Raw genomic sequence first — 16,128 nt, 5'->3', positions numbered from 1 at the left:
GTCACATAAATGTATTCATTTTTTTCACCACTGTTTTGAAACTAATGTGTTGCTGTCTGCTGCAACTGATTGTGGTTTTCATGGCTATATAGTATCCCATATATGAATACATGACAAGCAAAATCCATTCTGTTGCCAATAGACATTTGAGTTGTTTCTAAAAGTTGTAGACTTGTGCAAATAACGCTATGACCATTCTTGTATAAGTTGTCTGGTATACATGTACATGTGTACACCTGTGTATGCATTCCTGTTGAGTATACGTATCCAGAAACAAAACTAGATCACAAGGTATGTATATGTATGTTCACCTTTGATTGACGCCACCCATTCACACTTCCACAAGCAGCATATGAGAATTCCAGTGACTCCACGCGCAGCCCACACTAGTATCGTCAGTCTTTAATTTCAGTCATGCTGATGGGTGTGTGGTAGCTTCCCATTTGGTTTTTCTTCACATTTCTCTGATCACTAATCTGACTGAGTGACTTTGTTGACACAGTAGCTTGTTATAGCCCCCAGGTTAGAAAGCAGTGTACAGAAATATCTCCCCGCTTTAAATGCATTCCTGGGCCAAATACTTTCTTTATAAAAAACATGTAGTAAGCTTAAGCATTGATGCTTTTCATGGCATGAAATTCAGCATTTATTTAAATAACACTTTTTCTTTGGTCCCATCGACTTTTGCCAAACAGCATACAATTATTTTGCTCAAAAATATATCCAGCTCTGATGAGAAGAACTTAGAATTCTTTATTTATAAAAGATCAGTATATATTAAACATCATCATATTGTTAAATTATCAAAATGGTCTTCACTAACTATTCTATATAAATTAGATCCCTCATCCCCCTGGCCCTCTTAATGGTTTTCATAGCACTTATCACTACCTGGCATATTAGATAACTGGTCATCTCTGTAGGCCCAGCACTTACAACAATACCTGGCAGACCATAGGTGCTCAGTAAATATTTCTCCAATAAGCAAATGAATCCAATTATAAGAATGATAGTAAACAGTATACACTTATAATGTACATTTTAAAATTATAAAATAAAATTAAGAACCTAATATTAATAAAGATATTAGAAAAGATATACTTCTGGAGACAAAACCTTTTCAGTATTTTTTCAACTTAAGGAGAAAAATCACAATATATTACTCCAAGAATTTCTTTTTCCTATTTCATTCTTTAGGCATAAAATTTTTATCACTTTGAAATCTAACGGCTAAATAGCAGATGTCTTTTCAGACTGATACAACACTTTCTTCAAGCTGATTATCAAATTATATTCTGCACTTCTCTCGTAATAACTTTGCTTAAACTTGAGATACAAAAGCTCACACACTATTTAAAACACATAAGTATCAATTATGAATACATTTTTCAAAATGTAGTCAAGGAATCCACATACAATTTCTGCTTCAAATCTGTTCAAATGTTAGTCTGTGAATTGAAAAGATGACACTATTCAGTACTAAAATAGCAACACTGAAATGTCATTAAGCTAGATACAGATGAGCTCACTTCAACAGCTTCACTCAACAATTTAAATCACAGCTATTCAGTAACTGATTTATATGGGTAACCATTATTATACAAACCTCTCTTCATATAGAGTTTTAAAGACAACAGTATTTGTTTCATGAGTAGTCAATTTTAATGAATCCATTCCTATAGTTTTAAGTGTGTAATACATATTACATAAACATATCAATAATTAATTTTACTGACTAACCCAGCAGTACTTCACTTCCCCAAGTTTTCCCTCAACTATTTAAGGAATGAGTTATAACACATGATTTAGAAGAAACCTTTAAAGTTTGGTAATCCCGGGATACTGTTTTCTTATGGCTTAGTAATTCAAGATTTACTTTTGTAAAAGTTGACAAATACTAAAATGTTATACTTGCACTTTGAATATTATAATATAAATATAAGACACAAAACATCCCATCTTAAATACTGATGTTCCATGTTCGACTTGGATTAAGATACTGAGTATTTTAATTTTATAGAAAGGAACTCTCAAGTTGTGTCAATGTTCATAGCACACACTATTATTTGTCAGCAAAATCTTCATGAAATCTAAAAGTCTAGTATTAAAAGTAGTTATTTTCTTCTTGAATATTCTAAAACACGCGGGTTTGGATTTAGCCTTCAGGTTTTCGGGGAATGAAAGATACAGAGTACCCAAGAGTACACTTTAATACATTTAGGATAAGTTTGTCTACAGTTACAACAGAAACACCTTTGACTTTCAGATATACAAGGATACTTTTAAAACTCTGTCAAATTAAGACTTTTATCAAAATATCTTACTTTAAAATTTTGAAAACTAATATAATTCCAAAAAGATTTAAATTTCACTAACATTGAAAAAAGTATGATAGCAGAGAATATCAGTTTATTTACTCAGATTAGAAAAGATCTGAGATTTAATTTTAACTTTAATTACAGAAATCTATCCGATGTTCTGTACCCCTGTCCAATCTCATAAAAAGCAAACATTTTTAAATGCAAAAAAATACTTGTATTTATGTAAATTCAATAAATATTTGTGCTGTATGCAGAAAGAACGCCAAGATGAGAAAACGAGACAGTAAAATCCATCAGGGCGGGCAGGGACCACTAGGTCTCTAACAACTTGTACAGTACACAGCATTCAAATAGTTACTGACATCACATCAAAGAATAAATGAATAAATTAATGGCACAGACCTTGATTTGGAAAATCTTAACATCTAACAGAAGGGTTTTGAATGAAAACTTTACTGAATTATCAAAGAGTAAGTATGTCTTTTATTTGGGAGTGGATGAGGTTATTGAGCTGCAGCTCTAGAGGTATGGTACAAAAAAATTAATTTGACAACAGTAAAGAATGAATTGGTGAGGGAAGATACTATTGGTAGGGAAACAAATTAGGAAATTCTTCAAGGTGAGAGGTATGTATAGTTTAATCTTGGCTGGAAGCAATGAGATCTGAAAGGGGGTTAGATGTTACAGGGACAGACTTTATAGAATGTCTGTGGCAAATGGAGAGGCAGAAGTCAAAGATGACGGCATATTCAAACCTGGGTATCTGGAAGAATGATAATATTAACATAATAAGAAAGTAAGAAGGATACAGTTACAAGAGGATTGAGTGTAGCTTTAGACAAATTTGGTTTTAATTACGGTATGTATCTAGCAACCAAATAGCTAGAAATAGGGGGCTAGAGCTATATTTAGCTTCTAGTTAAAAATCCATCTATTTAAGAAATCAGAAATTTAAAGTGTGGATAGATGAATCCTGAGCTCCTAACACTGGTTATCTTTTATCTTTGCATTTTTCAACTACTAGTTACCATAAACACATTGTATCAGAATTTCTTTGTAATGAAAAAAAAAAACTTAGAATACATTCTGAAACCCAAATTAGCACAATATTAAACAACTTTATTAAAAGGAATTGGCGGGTGGAACTCCATGCTCCTGGCGCCGGGGGCTGCCGGTTTGATTCCCACATGGGTCAGTGGGCTCTCAACCACAAGGTTGCCGGTTTGATTCCTCCACTCCCTCCCATAAGGGATGGTGGGCTCTGCCCCTTGCAACTAAGTTTGAACTCGGCACCTTGAGCTGAGCTGCCGCTGAGCTCCCAGATGGCTCAGTTGGTTGCAACGCCTCCTCTCAACCATAAAGTTGCTGGTTCGACTCCCCTAAGGGATGGTGGGCTGACCCCGCCACCCCAGTCAAGGGCAGCTGGGTCTGGAGCTGGGCTGCGCCCTCCACAGCCAGGATTGAAGGGACAACAACTTGATTTGGGGAGGGTCCTGGAAGTGCACACTGTTCCCCAGTGAAGTCCTGTTCCCCTTCCCCAATAAAATCTTTAAAAAAAAGAAAAAAAAAGAACGAGATATGGTGGTTGTTGTTTTTTTCAAAATAAGGAATGGGGTACTATTTCTGATTTAATCAGTAAACAAAAATTAAAAATAAGTATTGAATTTAAATTCAGCTGAAACAAGCTAAGAGCTTTAAGCTTTGTAAGCTACATGGTGGATTGAAAACTCAGCAGTCAAGAACTCTGATATACAAGGAAAACACTAGTACATTTTCATAGTAAAAGCCACTAACATAGGAATTTTATTTCTTTGTGTACCCTAAAAGCAATGTGATGTATACTTGCATAAGATAGATCAAGGCGAAAACAGTGGGGCAAATTTTAACCTTTAAACTAAATTATGTCTCCTTGCTATATGCTCATACAGCACCCCAAACTACTTGCTCAGATAATTCAATAATCTCACTGAAATTACTCATTTAATGTCTGCCTTCTCCCCTAGACTAGAAACTCTATGAAGTTTATAGAAAGGACTGTGGCTTTCAAGGCACTTACAATATAGCAACTGACATTCAATTTAAAAATTACAATATAGCATCCTAAAAATATACCGGGGCATGAAGAGGGTGCTAAGATAGGTGCAGACGTCTAAGGTTTATTTCCAAATTGGAACTGTGAGTATAGTAAAAGCCCCCTAGTCAGATGAAACCAATAGTTGGTCCATTCAATGAAAAAGTCAGTGCAGGTATTCCCCGCTTTTTGAAAGTTCATGGTATGCTACTTCGCTTTGACAAAAGACCTACAATAGAACCTATTTTTGCTAATCAAAAGAAATGTGAAGGGGATTTCGCTTTTACAAAAAAAGAGGAAAAGTGAAAATAGTGTTCAGTGTTTGTTTGGCAGAGAGTCATGACAGCAGCAGTGGAAGCCTGAGCAGTGAGTGGCACTGCCAAGCTCCCTCCCCAGGAACCACACTCAGCATCTCAGCACCAAGCAGCCAGAGCTTTGAATGGTGTCTGAGAGCATCTGTGCTTTATCTCCATTTATTTTGTGCATTCCTGCTTTTACTATATGTTAGTGTTATTTTAGGGTTTTGGGGGTATGATTTTGTTATTTTTCAGGTCTGGGAACACTAAAACTTTTTTCCCATACAAATGAATGGTAATTGCTTCTTCACTTTACTCCATTTCAGCTTACAAAAGGCTCCATAGGAAAGCTCTACTTTCAGACAGTGGGGAAAACCTGTAATCGTAAAAATTATATTTACATATTATTAAAGATTTTATTTTAACTTAAACACCTAAATGCACATTTGTTCACAAATCTTTTCACATAGTTAATGGTGTATATTTGATATGGGCCTCCTACTGAGTTTGGGTCCTCTTTCTTGTATACGCCATGACTGCAATGAGCCATCATCTATGATTTCCATTTATGGTTTTTATATATGGAGAAAGAACTGAAAAGCACTTCAGAAAGAATATGAATACAGAATCCATTAGACCACTGGCCTGTCCACCGTGAGATAAAAAGCTTGTGCCAGATGTAAATTAATGCACTGCTTCTTTCAAGGAGAAAGTCTTACCATGAAAAAAAATGTCAGCTGAACTAAACAGTGTGCTTAGTGATGTAGTTAATTTACATTCCGGTGTGAGCTCCTTATTTCCTTGAGAACCGCTAATAGTCTAAAGCCCAGTTAGCTGGCCCACGGATTTTGACACTTCAACAGGCCCTACTTTAGACTTTGATGACTTCCCCCTACCCACCCTCATCTTTTACAGTTATCCATCCTTTATCCAAATTGATAGCAAATTTGTTAATAACTCATTTATATATTGTGCTGTCCCAAAGCATTCAACTTAATTTTAAAAGAAATAATTATCTTTTCTTTACACTGTCATTAATTTACATGTTTACTAACACTTTATAATTACCATGTTTCCCCGAAAATAAGACCTAACCGGAAAATAAGCCCAAGCATGATTTTTCAGGATGACATCCCCTGAACATAAGCCCTAATGCATCTTTTGGAACAAAAATTAATATAAGACCCGGTTTTATTTTCGGGGAAACACGGTACTATAACAAGCATAACCACTAAAAACAGGTTTCTGAATGAACACTAACTTCTAGTAAGTACCCAACTCCACAGGTAAGCACCGAGCAGCTGGTCTGCGACAGAGAAGCCTACTCAGCCATGAGCATTCAGTTAACTCTTGGGATGGGCAAGAACATTTTAGAGGGAAGAGTGCATTTGGTTAACACTATGAGTCAGGCAGTTGGCGGAGGGTGCTTCTGCTATTATTTCCCCACACTGTCACTTATTAATAGTAGCCTAAGGGACATAACAGAAAGCACCTGAATCAATAGCTAATCACTCACCCGCTCACTCTGTAATTTGGGCAAATCATTTCACTTTCTTGATCTTTAGTTTACTCTTCAGTAAAATGAGATAAAGTAAGTAGCACGTGCAAGTACTGAATAAAACCCTGGATTTTTAACAGCAGCTATTATTTCCTAAATGCCTAAACATGCAAGATAATATGTGAAATACTTTTACACTGAGGCATTTAGTTGTCACAAAAACTCTGGCCAACAGGGGTCATTCCCCTCCCCTCTTACAGATAAGGGCACTGAAGTGAAATGAGGTTACACATATCTAGTGAGTAGCAGGGTTCAATTTGAATCTACGATTGGCTCTAAAGACCGTACACTTTCAAGTACACCACACTGCTTCTTACTTTCAAAATATCCTCATTTGCAACTTACAACTACCTTGTAAGGAGGTAATTTACCCCCATCGTCTGAATCAGGAACGATATTCAGGGTACAGCTGATTTGTACTAGGTTATATACCTAGAAGAGAGTATTAGAGCAGACTTGAATGCTTTATCAATAAGAGTGACCAAACTTAAAGCAAAATAAGGCACTGGAAAAGAAAAAAAGCAGACTACTTAAGGAAAACGACTCCTAATATAGTAAACACTGTTAAGCTCAGCATAATTGCAATTAAATGTCAAAATGGCGTTATTCACCAAGTACAAGAGCCTCACAGATTTCTCCCCACTTGGCTCCCCCCCCCAGTTTCTGTCACTGTTCTTACAGGGCAAAGTGCTGACCCACATAAACACCCGAAGAACTGTTTATCCCCCAAATGCCTATCGGTACTAATTCCTGGTAGGAGAGGAAGCAACATTTAAAAAATCAGCTAAATTAATAACATGTGCCTTGTAATGCCCAAACTCATTTATAAAAGATATTACAGTGGATACTGTGAAAACCACAGCATGATTATAACAAAAGATGTACTTTTTAAAATACCCTTTGACTTGATGACAGGTTTAAAAAAGAAAGATTTCCTTGACACTCACTCCTTAGATTTTGTGAATTTAAGCTCATATATGTTGTGGCACAAGGATGAGAACTGTTATAGCACAAAGATGATGGCAAACCACTGCTAAATTTCCTGTGTGGCATGTGCTGAGACACCCAACTGTCTCATGTGCCATAAAAGGCAGTAGTCTGGACAACCATAATTTTGTCTTGTACTGACCTGAACCAAATCCAGTAAGCCTTTGTTCTCTGTGCAGCTTTACGGTGATGGAGGGGGAAAAGCAATTAATCAGTACTCTCCAGACACATATAAAATCAAGCAAAATTGCCTGGGTTCTCTGCGCACATAACGAGCCAATCGCAGATCAACTTGATTGTATATTATATACAGAACAGCGTAAGTCAGGTAAGGAAAGGGTAGTGAATGGCAATGGAAGCAATAAGAGAAAAATGTGAGGCCCTGTTTCTCAGCTACTTGTAATTAGAAATAGTCAATCACTACCAATGTTAATTAACCCAGTTAACCATTAAAGAAACTCCCTGGCTTGCTCTAAAACTGTACCTAAAAACAAGCCAAAATATCCACCAAAAGACTATTCTATACTTTAACTCCAGCACAAAGCAAAATGAGGCATGCGAGTGAGTCAAACGGAGATCAGTGGAGGCCAGAATTTCTTAGTGTGAATCCACGGTTCTTAGGAGACAGCTCTCCATCTCCAACGGGCAGTGGGGGTGAGCGACAAATGGAGGACAGACTGGTTCAGGTCACTCCAAAGGACCATGCTGAATCTGTCCAGCAGTTCTGAACTCCTGTGAAGCATAGAACTGAGTAGTCCTTTTTCCTGCTTATTGGAGAAATAGCTCCCCAAAGAAAGGCAAATAGTAAGTAGAAATGAGCCAACCAGCCTCAAATCTAAAACCCCATCCACTCTCCACACTCCAACCAAGTGCAATTCCTGACCACATCACTCTATTTAAAACTTTTAATTTTTTTTGTTCTTCATCACCTAAAAGATAAACAAAATCCAAGATCATTAGTATGAAATTCAGTGTTTTTAAACAATCTAGTAGTCCTTACTACTTCTTTCCAGCCATACCTTCCTCACTACCCCATTCCTATTTTACTTTTTCCATCCTAAAGAGTTAAAAAACACTACACATCAAAGGAAGCAAAATAAAGGCTCTTGAATACTTCCCAAATGAAAAAGGATTATGGAAGACACTGTGGGTAATAGGAGTCAAGAAAACCTTTTCCCTTACTGTACTTAACCTTCAGTTAACTCTCTTAGCTCTGATAGAAGTAGGTATGCCAAATATGCTACTAGGCAACACTGTTCTTACAGTAAAAATAATTAATACATTTGCATCTGGACTCAGAGGTACTACAAATAAACTATAAAATACCCGATAGGACGCCCGCCACAGGTCTGACTTCCCTGACTGTGATGGCTCTAGTAATTGACATGTCCCCTTCCAGGACCCTGCAAGCGAAGTCTATAGATCTGTATGAGAGATATTGTCTCCTACAGGACATGCGATTTTTAAAGCCAAGGAGGCTCCTGCATCTACCTGAGCTGAGGTTTGTCTCCTTTCTCTTGAGCTTTCACTTGAAAGGATATCTCCCAGATGGCTACATGAACTGTTTACATGGACTGCTTGCAATTACTGTTGCGAGGATCACAACACTTCTGAGGAACACTTGATGGGGCCCTGCTGGCCCACTGTGCTTCCTCTGCGATATACTTCTCAGTGAACAAGCCTATGGTAGTTTTGTGAGTCTGATGTTTAGTCGAACCTAAGAAGACCCTTTTATTTGCATAGCAACAAGAGTATAAGAATGTCTTAGAATGACAGTCCAGACATGCTACAATTTGAACCCAAACCCCTCCCCTTTTTGTCTGTTTTTAGTCTGACATATATCCCTGACAAATCCACCTAACCTCACACATGGCTTTGTCTCACCTTTTTCTATTGTTATTCTTTATCTGGGAATCCTCTCTTCCAGGTAACATGTACTACCTCCTATATTGCATCCCTTCTGGCATCTGTTGAGATGAAACTATAGATAGTTTTACAGCATACCCTGTTTCCCCAAAAATAAGACCTAGCCAGACAATCAGCTCTAATGTGTCTTTTGGAGTAAAAGTTAATATAAGACCCGGTCTTATGAGACCGGGTCTTATATTAAAATAAGACCGGGTCTTATATTAATTTTTGCTCCAAAAGACGCATTAGAACTAATGGTCTGGCTAGGTCTTATTTTCGGGGAAACACGGTAGGTAAAGAATGCAAGGGAATTTTGCTAGAAAAGCTAACTATAGTTGACAGAAAAAGAATGGAAATTTATTGAGAAATATAGGTTAAGTTGATGGAGAGATGTGGCAATAGAACGTTAAAGTACAAAATGTCCAGATAGAGTGCCTAGACCAATTTAGATGGTAGAAAAGTCCAGAGCAAAGCAGTATATATTAAGTGTTCCCTTCTTCACGCATTATTAGCCATGGGGAGAAGCCAGGGAGCCCTGTAACAGAATCAAAAGCAGGTGACTTGTAAGAGTTCGACAATTCAGTAATTTCTATGTACCTAGGGAGGGGAAGAAGGGACAGATGAAAGGATCACAATGGAGATGGCGAGATGGCGTGTGTCAGGGTTTAGGGAGGGGACATTGTTGCCACAAGTCAGCTTCAGGTCTGTATCCTGATTATCCTAATTAGCCTGTCCCACTGGAATATGCGAACTGGTAATAATTGTGTCAAACTTTCAACTGGCATCACAGGTTTCTTTTTAATCCTAAACTATTAGAACTGCCTCTTTCTCTATTACAAAGTTGCCAATTTCCGTAACTTGTTATACCTGAGGGCCAACTCCATTATTTCCAAACTCTGATCGTGGTTAACTTAAGAAGTAACCAAGATGTGGTACTTAGAGAAAATACAGTTCTTCTATAATTGCTAGAGGCTCTAGTTAATTTCGTTTAAGTGTGTGAACTCTTGGGTTTAAACACCCATCTAACAGCAGAGAAAACAAGTCAACACAGTAAAAGAGGAATGAAGTATATATACACAGGGGGAGACACTGGCAAGAAATTATACAGATCTGGGAGGAAAAGCAGCCCCAGCTCCTAACTTTCTGTTATTGACACCAGTTGCCTCTGAGACGCAGCTGCACTTCCTGCCATGGGGCTCTGTGACATAAAGCGATATCCCTCTTCTAACAAAACACTCTTTTTGCTTAAGCTAGTTTAAGTAATACTTTGTAACTTGTCACCAAAATAATCCCTAAAACCAAAAAAGATGGTTAGGGGCAATGTGTCACAGTATATATACATAATCAGGTTTTATCATATTGAAAGATTCTGTTGATTTGTTTTACAGAGAAAGGAAAAGAGAGAGAACTTAATTACAGCTATTTTCTATTCGGGTTGTAAACTTCCCGTTCATCTTTATCCTCATAGGATCTAACACAGTGCCTTACGCACATCACATTTAACAAATGTTTACTGAATGGACATAGAATTCAAAAAGAATGAAATCAACTAGGTCAAAATAGTACATCTAATTGTGGCGTTTCCAAAAGCTTTCATTTCTAATGAATAAAAGATGTTCTTTATAATTCTCATTAGCATAATTCTATGATTAAACACACATATACACACACAAAGAAATCCTGTTTTCTATTTTCTAAATAGAATGCTGAAAAACATAATTTGGATTTATTCAGCTTTTGTGTTAACTCATGGGACTATAATGCCTGCTTAGTGTAGTAACCATCAAGACTGTCCACGGACTATCCTCGTTCTCCTCCTGGGAACACAATAGAATTGCATTCCCCCGCCTCTTTGAAGTCATTAACTGTAGTATTTTGACTTGTTTGGCCAATGAAATGGCAATGAGAATTAAATGTGTCACCTCGAGGTGGAAGCCTTTAAGAGCCAATGTACAATCCATCACATCTTTCCCCCTGTCCTAACAATTGTGGAAGAATGTGTTGAGATGGGACCTCTGACTACCTGGGGTTCCAAATGACTACCTGGAACACAGCTCTCCTGCTGACCCTAATTGGACATGTGCTGTGACTGAGAAATAAACCTTTGTTGATTTAAACCACTAGGATGTGAGTGAGGGTCCTTTGTTACCACCTTAGTTAGCATAATTTACCCTACATGATCTACTCAGCAAACTCTTTTCTCCTAAGTGGAGTGAAGACACTGAATAGCTCTGGTCCTTATTTATCTTCAGAATGGTAACATTTTGTACAGTACTGCAGTATTTATAAAATATTTTTATAGAAGTGTCCCTCATTCCCAAACTCTCAAAATCCAAACATAGAAACTGAATGGATTCAAAGAAACTTTTGGACTAAACCCTCATTCTCTCAACTTACACTACTTGCTAGCTGAAACTCAGGAACCAAGTACATTTGGATAAGGTGATATTCCTTGCCCTCCAAACTCTTGCCATCCACTCAAATATTTAGACAGTAAAATATTCTTGATACATTATTTCATTTGCACCTTAAAGCTATTTTTTTACTACCTGGTACCTAGATAATAAATTCTCAACATCTATTGAATAAATTGGATGCTGTCATCATTCTAATCTTACATATAAGGAAACAGATTCAGAGAGGTTCATAAACTTGCTAGGAATAGGGTTTCTAAGCAGGAATTCCCACCCGTTCTCAGGAATTTTTTTTCACTTTCCCGTTCCCGAATCCCGAGATATAAACTGTTTTCTGTTCTCCACGATAAATTGTTTCCACAAAGTGACGGCCGATACCACCAACCACCTGGGTTCAAGGAGCCGATTTTCCCAATTTCCCGATCAACTTATCTCGAGATTCAGGAATGGAAAAGCGAAAAAAATTCCGGAGAACAGGAGGGAATTCCCACCCGGAAACCCTAGCGATAAATAGGAAAAATGTCTAAGAGATACATTGTGAGTAGTACATTTATTTACCATTGTGGGTATTGCTGGGTTCAAGGAGCCGATTTTCCCGATTTTGTAACCACCTTTTCTCGGGATTCGGGAACGGCAGAACAAAAAAATTCACAAGAACGGGTGGGAATTCCCGCCTGGAAACCCTAGCTAGGAACAACCCTGCACATTAGTGGCAGAATCCGAGATTTTCTGGCTCCAAATTCCTTTCCACTATGTAACATACTTTCTGAGGTCTCCTACCACTACGGAATTCTAGGATTTAATAGAAAATAGTATCAATAGTGTTTGTGATGAAAAGAACACGTTAATCACGTGTTTACATCAGAGAATAATTGAAGTCATTCTTTAAGGAATTCTGTTTGCTGAAACCTAGTCTAATACAAGATCCTGAGTACCCTGAAACACAGAATAGGATTCTATAGATCATTTGTTCCAACAGGCAACTTGCAGAACAATGAAGAACTATGAAAGAATTCAGGGGTAAAATAGCCTTTACCTTTGATATGTAATATATTAAAAACTGACTTTTAGATTATCTTCACTTTGGTTCTTACCAAATTGGCTGATCGCAAACACTTTGCTTTCCAATTTTTACTAAACCTCAGTTGTAAGAAATACTCATGAAGAACGGCCTGAAGTATAGGAAATCCATCATTTCTACAGGTTCAGTGGCTCTCCATTTGTGTTCTACAGTCAGATAAATTTGGAAAAAGTCACAAAACATATCCCCCTTTAAAAGAGTAAATCTGAACATTAGCCAAGAAATTGAGTAAAAAAAACTACTGAAATTTGTCTAACCCAGCTACATCAAATGTATTTGAGCTCTGAATGTTACTTCAAGAAATAAACTATTGATTTCTCATTTCTTAGGACATAGTTTAGGAAATATTGTTCTAGGTCATTTTAAATGTTATAAATGGTTCAAATTAAGCCTTCAGAGAACTTGAGTTTTACTATTGTCCAATACTGAAGAATATTGTTGTCCAAAATTCATTATTTTCTGTAGGGATATTTTAAAGATGTTAACTGCACCACACAATCCCCTTTTTATGAGGGCCTGTGAGAAAATGTTCCTCTCAGCCCTCACTGAAACTTTCTTTCTCTCGCTCTCTCTTTCTTGGTTGCTAGGAAGCCCAGAGCCAATACTGTGACTCACCTCGAGTACAGGATCTTATAGCATGCACTTACCCTGTTTTCCCGGAAATAAGACCTAGCCGGAAAATCAGCTTTAATCAGCTCTAATGAGTCTTTTGCAGCAAAAATTAATATAAGAGCTGATATTATATTATTATTATTATATTATATTATACTGTATTATATTATACCCTGTCTTATAGTAAAATAAGACCGGGTATTATATTATATTATACTATATTATATTGTATTTTATTATATAAGACCCAGGCTTATATTAATTTTTGCTCCAAAAGATGCATTAGAGCTGATTGTCCGGCTAGGTCTTACTTCCCGGGAAACACGATAGTATTACCTTTTCCAGAAACTGTATTCTTTTTTTCCTTCCATGGTACTATATGGACACTAAGTTGCTACAAATCATTTTGGAAATATACTAATAACTATATTACAATTTCAAATCAATTTCTTCCTTCTTGCCCCATTACCCAAAAATATCAGTGTATTCACCTTGTGTAAATGTTATCACAGAGTTATGGCAAGCCAATAGGACACAGACATTCACATATATTCAAATCAGCAAATGCTTAAAACCAGAAAAAAAAAGTCCTTGTTTTTTCAGTGGTCTAATAACCAGACTTATTAAACTGTCTTCTAAACGGAAGGAAAATGAACATTTACTGGGCACCAATAACTGCGAGACACTTTACTAATATACAAAAGTTTCATTTTTTTAAGGAACCTTTGCACATACATACTCTCTGGAAGGATGCACAAGAAACCGGTAATATTGGTTGGCTGGGGGTGCAGGAGTGGGCGGGGAGAGACTTTGTAAATATTATCCCTTTTGAATTTTGTGTGAGTATCAACTACTCAAATATATTTTTCAAAATCAAACGGAACAATAAAGGTGGCAGTAATGTTTTACTCCTTGATGTAGCAAACTTCCTTCCTTAACTTTTGATCCCAAAGTATACACTGAAAAGCTTAAAAGAAGTTTCAAACAGTGACGCCGGTTTAAACGGAAATAACGTCCCTTTCTGATTCTCCACGCTCCAGATGAGGCAATTACTTAAAATTAAAACTTAGATTATGATAGTCTGCGGGTAACAATGGGGGGAAAAAACCTGAAATGGTTTCCAGTTTGTTTTATTAGAACAGTACGGGGAAGAGCAATGACTCTGGACAGCTGCCCACGCCTTAGCAGGCTTAACTTTGCACAACTCGAGAGCCGCCCGATGCCTCCCCAGGGTTCTCGGCAGCGCGGCCAGGCTGGCCCCGGGTTCGAGCCCCGGACGCGGTTCGGGGAGTCCCCGCCTGGCCCACCCCTTGGGACAGAGTTGGCGTGGAGCCGCCTCCCGGAGGGCCCAGCGGGACTCGGGCCGCCGAGGCCCGGCGAGAGGGTCGCGTGGGGGAGCAGAGCGGGCCGCGTCACGCGGCCGGTCCGCCGCGGCCCCCACTCCGACGCGGAGGAGGAAGTCGCACTTACCGCGTCGGGCTCCTGAGACCGCCGGGGGTCACGGCGGGGCGGCCGGGAGCGAGGAGGAGGGCCGGCGGGGGGCAGGAGCCGGCGGGCTGAGGAGAGGGATGCTCGGTCCCTCCGGCACCCCCAACCCCTTCCTGGCAGCCTCACCCCCGGCGCAGGTCGGCCCGCGGCGGGCCACTCCCCCTCCGTCAGGCTTCCCCAGTCCCAGGGGTGACAAGCTCTTCCCGCAACCTCGGAGGGGGCGGGTGGGCGAGTGGGTGGGTGGGGGTCGGGGACCCGCTCGCCTGTCAGTCCCGGCGCCGCGCCAGCGGCTGCCCGCCCCGCCCCTTCTCGCCAGGCCCCGCCCCTCCTCTCCCCACCGCGAGCGCAGGGAGACCGGCGCCGCCTCCGGGTTGGCGGTTTCTCTTCCCCAGCGTGGCGCCGGCCGACGGCCGGGGCCTGGGGAAGAAGTGGAGGGGGCGCGGGTTGTGGTTTGGGAAACTCGTGGGGGGAGGGGGACGTGATTCGGGGCGGGGTTCTGGGGGGAGGGGGCGGGACAGGGCGCGGCGAATCTGACAAAGGTTCCGGTTGTTCCCCGCCGCTTGAAACTGGGATTTGGGGAATTCCTGGGGGTGGAAGTTTGGTAAGAAGTCCCTCTGCAGGGCTGGAAAGCGATCAGAGACCGGGCCTGTGGGTTTTGATTCCTTGGTGAACAGGAGTATACTGTTCTTGAGCTTTGAAGAAACTCACCGAGAGTTGCCTCTCCTCCAGCCCTTGCAAGCCTTGCCCTTGCAATTATCAGACTGATTTCCCCAGTCTGATAATCATTGTGCTCCAGGTATGGATTTGTGCCATAGCAATTATGATCCTCAACGCTGTGGTCATAAATCATCGTTCTCGAATGGTGGGATAATAGGAATTCGACAAAAGTAGATGCCTTGTTTATTTTACCCAACATATATTAAACTTCTACTAGGTGCTGAAAATAACCAATTTACTCAGCGCCTATACGCTAGATACAGCTCTAAAGCACTTTACATATGTATGTTAACTCATAATCAGGCTAGAGCAAAATAGCTAACGTGCCTGCCCCCATGGAGCTCATATGAAATGTCCACCTGCTTTTGATTCTCCAAGTAATGCATATGTTTATTACTTGAAGATTCAGTGTTTGTTACTCTGAGCTAGGAGTATGCTGTCCACCAAGGTTGAATGTGGTCATTCCTTGCCCCCAAAATGACATTTGCTCAGGATATTTTCAGTACATCTCCATAATGAAAATCCAATACAAGCAAGTGATCCAGAAGTCTGATGGATCAAGTCATCAGCAGAATAATACAGCCAACTTGGGGCAACTACCTGGAGTGGCTGGGAGATCTACTTAGGGATCTATTTTGTACACTCCCACTGGGGGAAGTGGTTAGAAAAAACAAC

General features: G+C 39.4%; 1 protein-coding gene across 3 annotated transcripts in view; it reads right to left on the bottom strand.

Moving 5' to 3' along the window:
* The window catches only part of KLHL5 (kelch like family member 5), a 67,241-nt gene extending 52,059 nt beyond the window's left edge, over window positions 1-15,182 (bottom strand). Inside the window, exon 1 of one of the 3 annotated variants that reach the window (XM_019741964.2) lies at window positions 14,719-15,182. The gene's annotated coding sequence lies outside the window, so the exon portion shown is untranslated. The remainder of the gene's footprint in view (window positions 1-14,718) is intronic. The other 2 variants (XM_019741965.2, XM_019741963.2) reach the window with 2 other exon arrangements.
* Between the last annotated feature and the right edge of the window lie 946 nt (window positions 15,183-16,128).

The sequence above is a fragment of the Rhinolophus sinicus genome, linkage group LG02, assembly GCF_036562045.2.
Source record: "Rhinolophus sinicus isolate RSC01 linkage group LG02, ASM3656204v1, whole genome shotgun sequence".
Classification (NCBI taxonomy): domain Eukaryota; kingdom Metazoa; phylum Chordata; class Mammalia; order Chiroptera; family Rhinolophidae; genus Rhinolophus; species Rhinolophus sinicus.
This window is presented reverse-complemented; position numbering and strand designations above follow the sequence as displayed.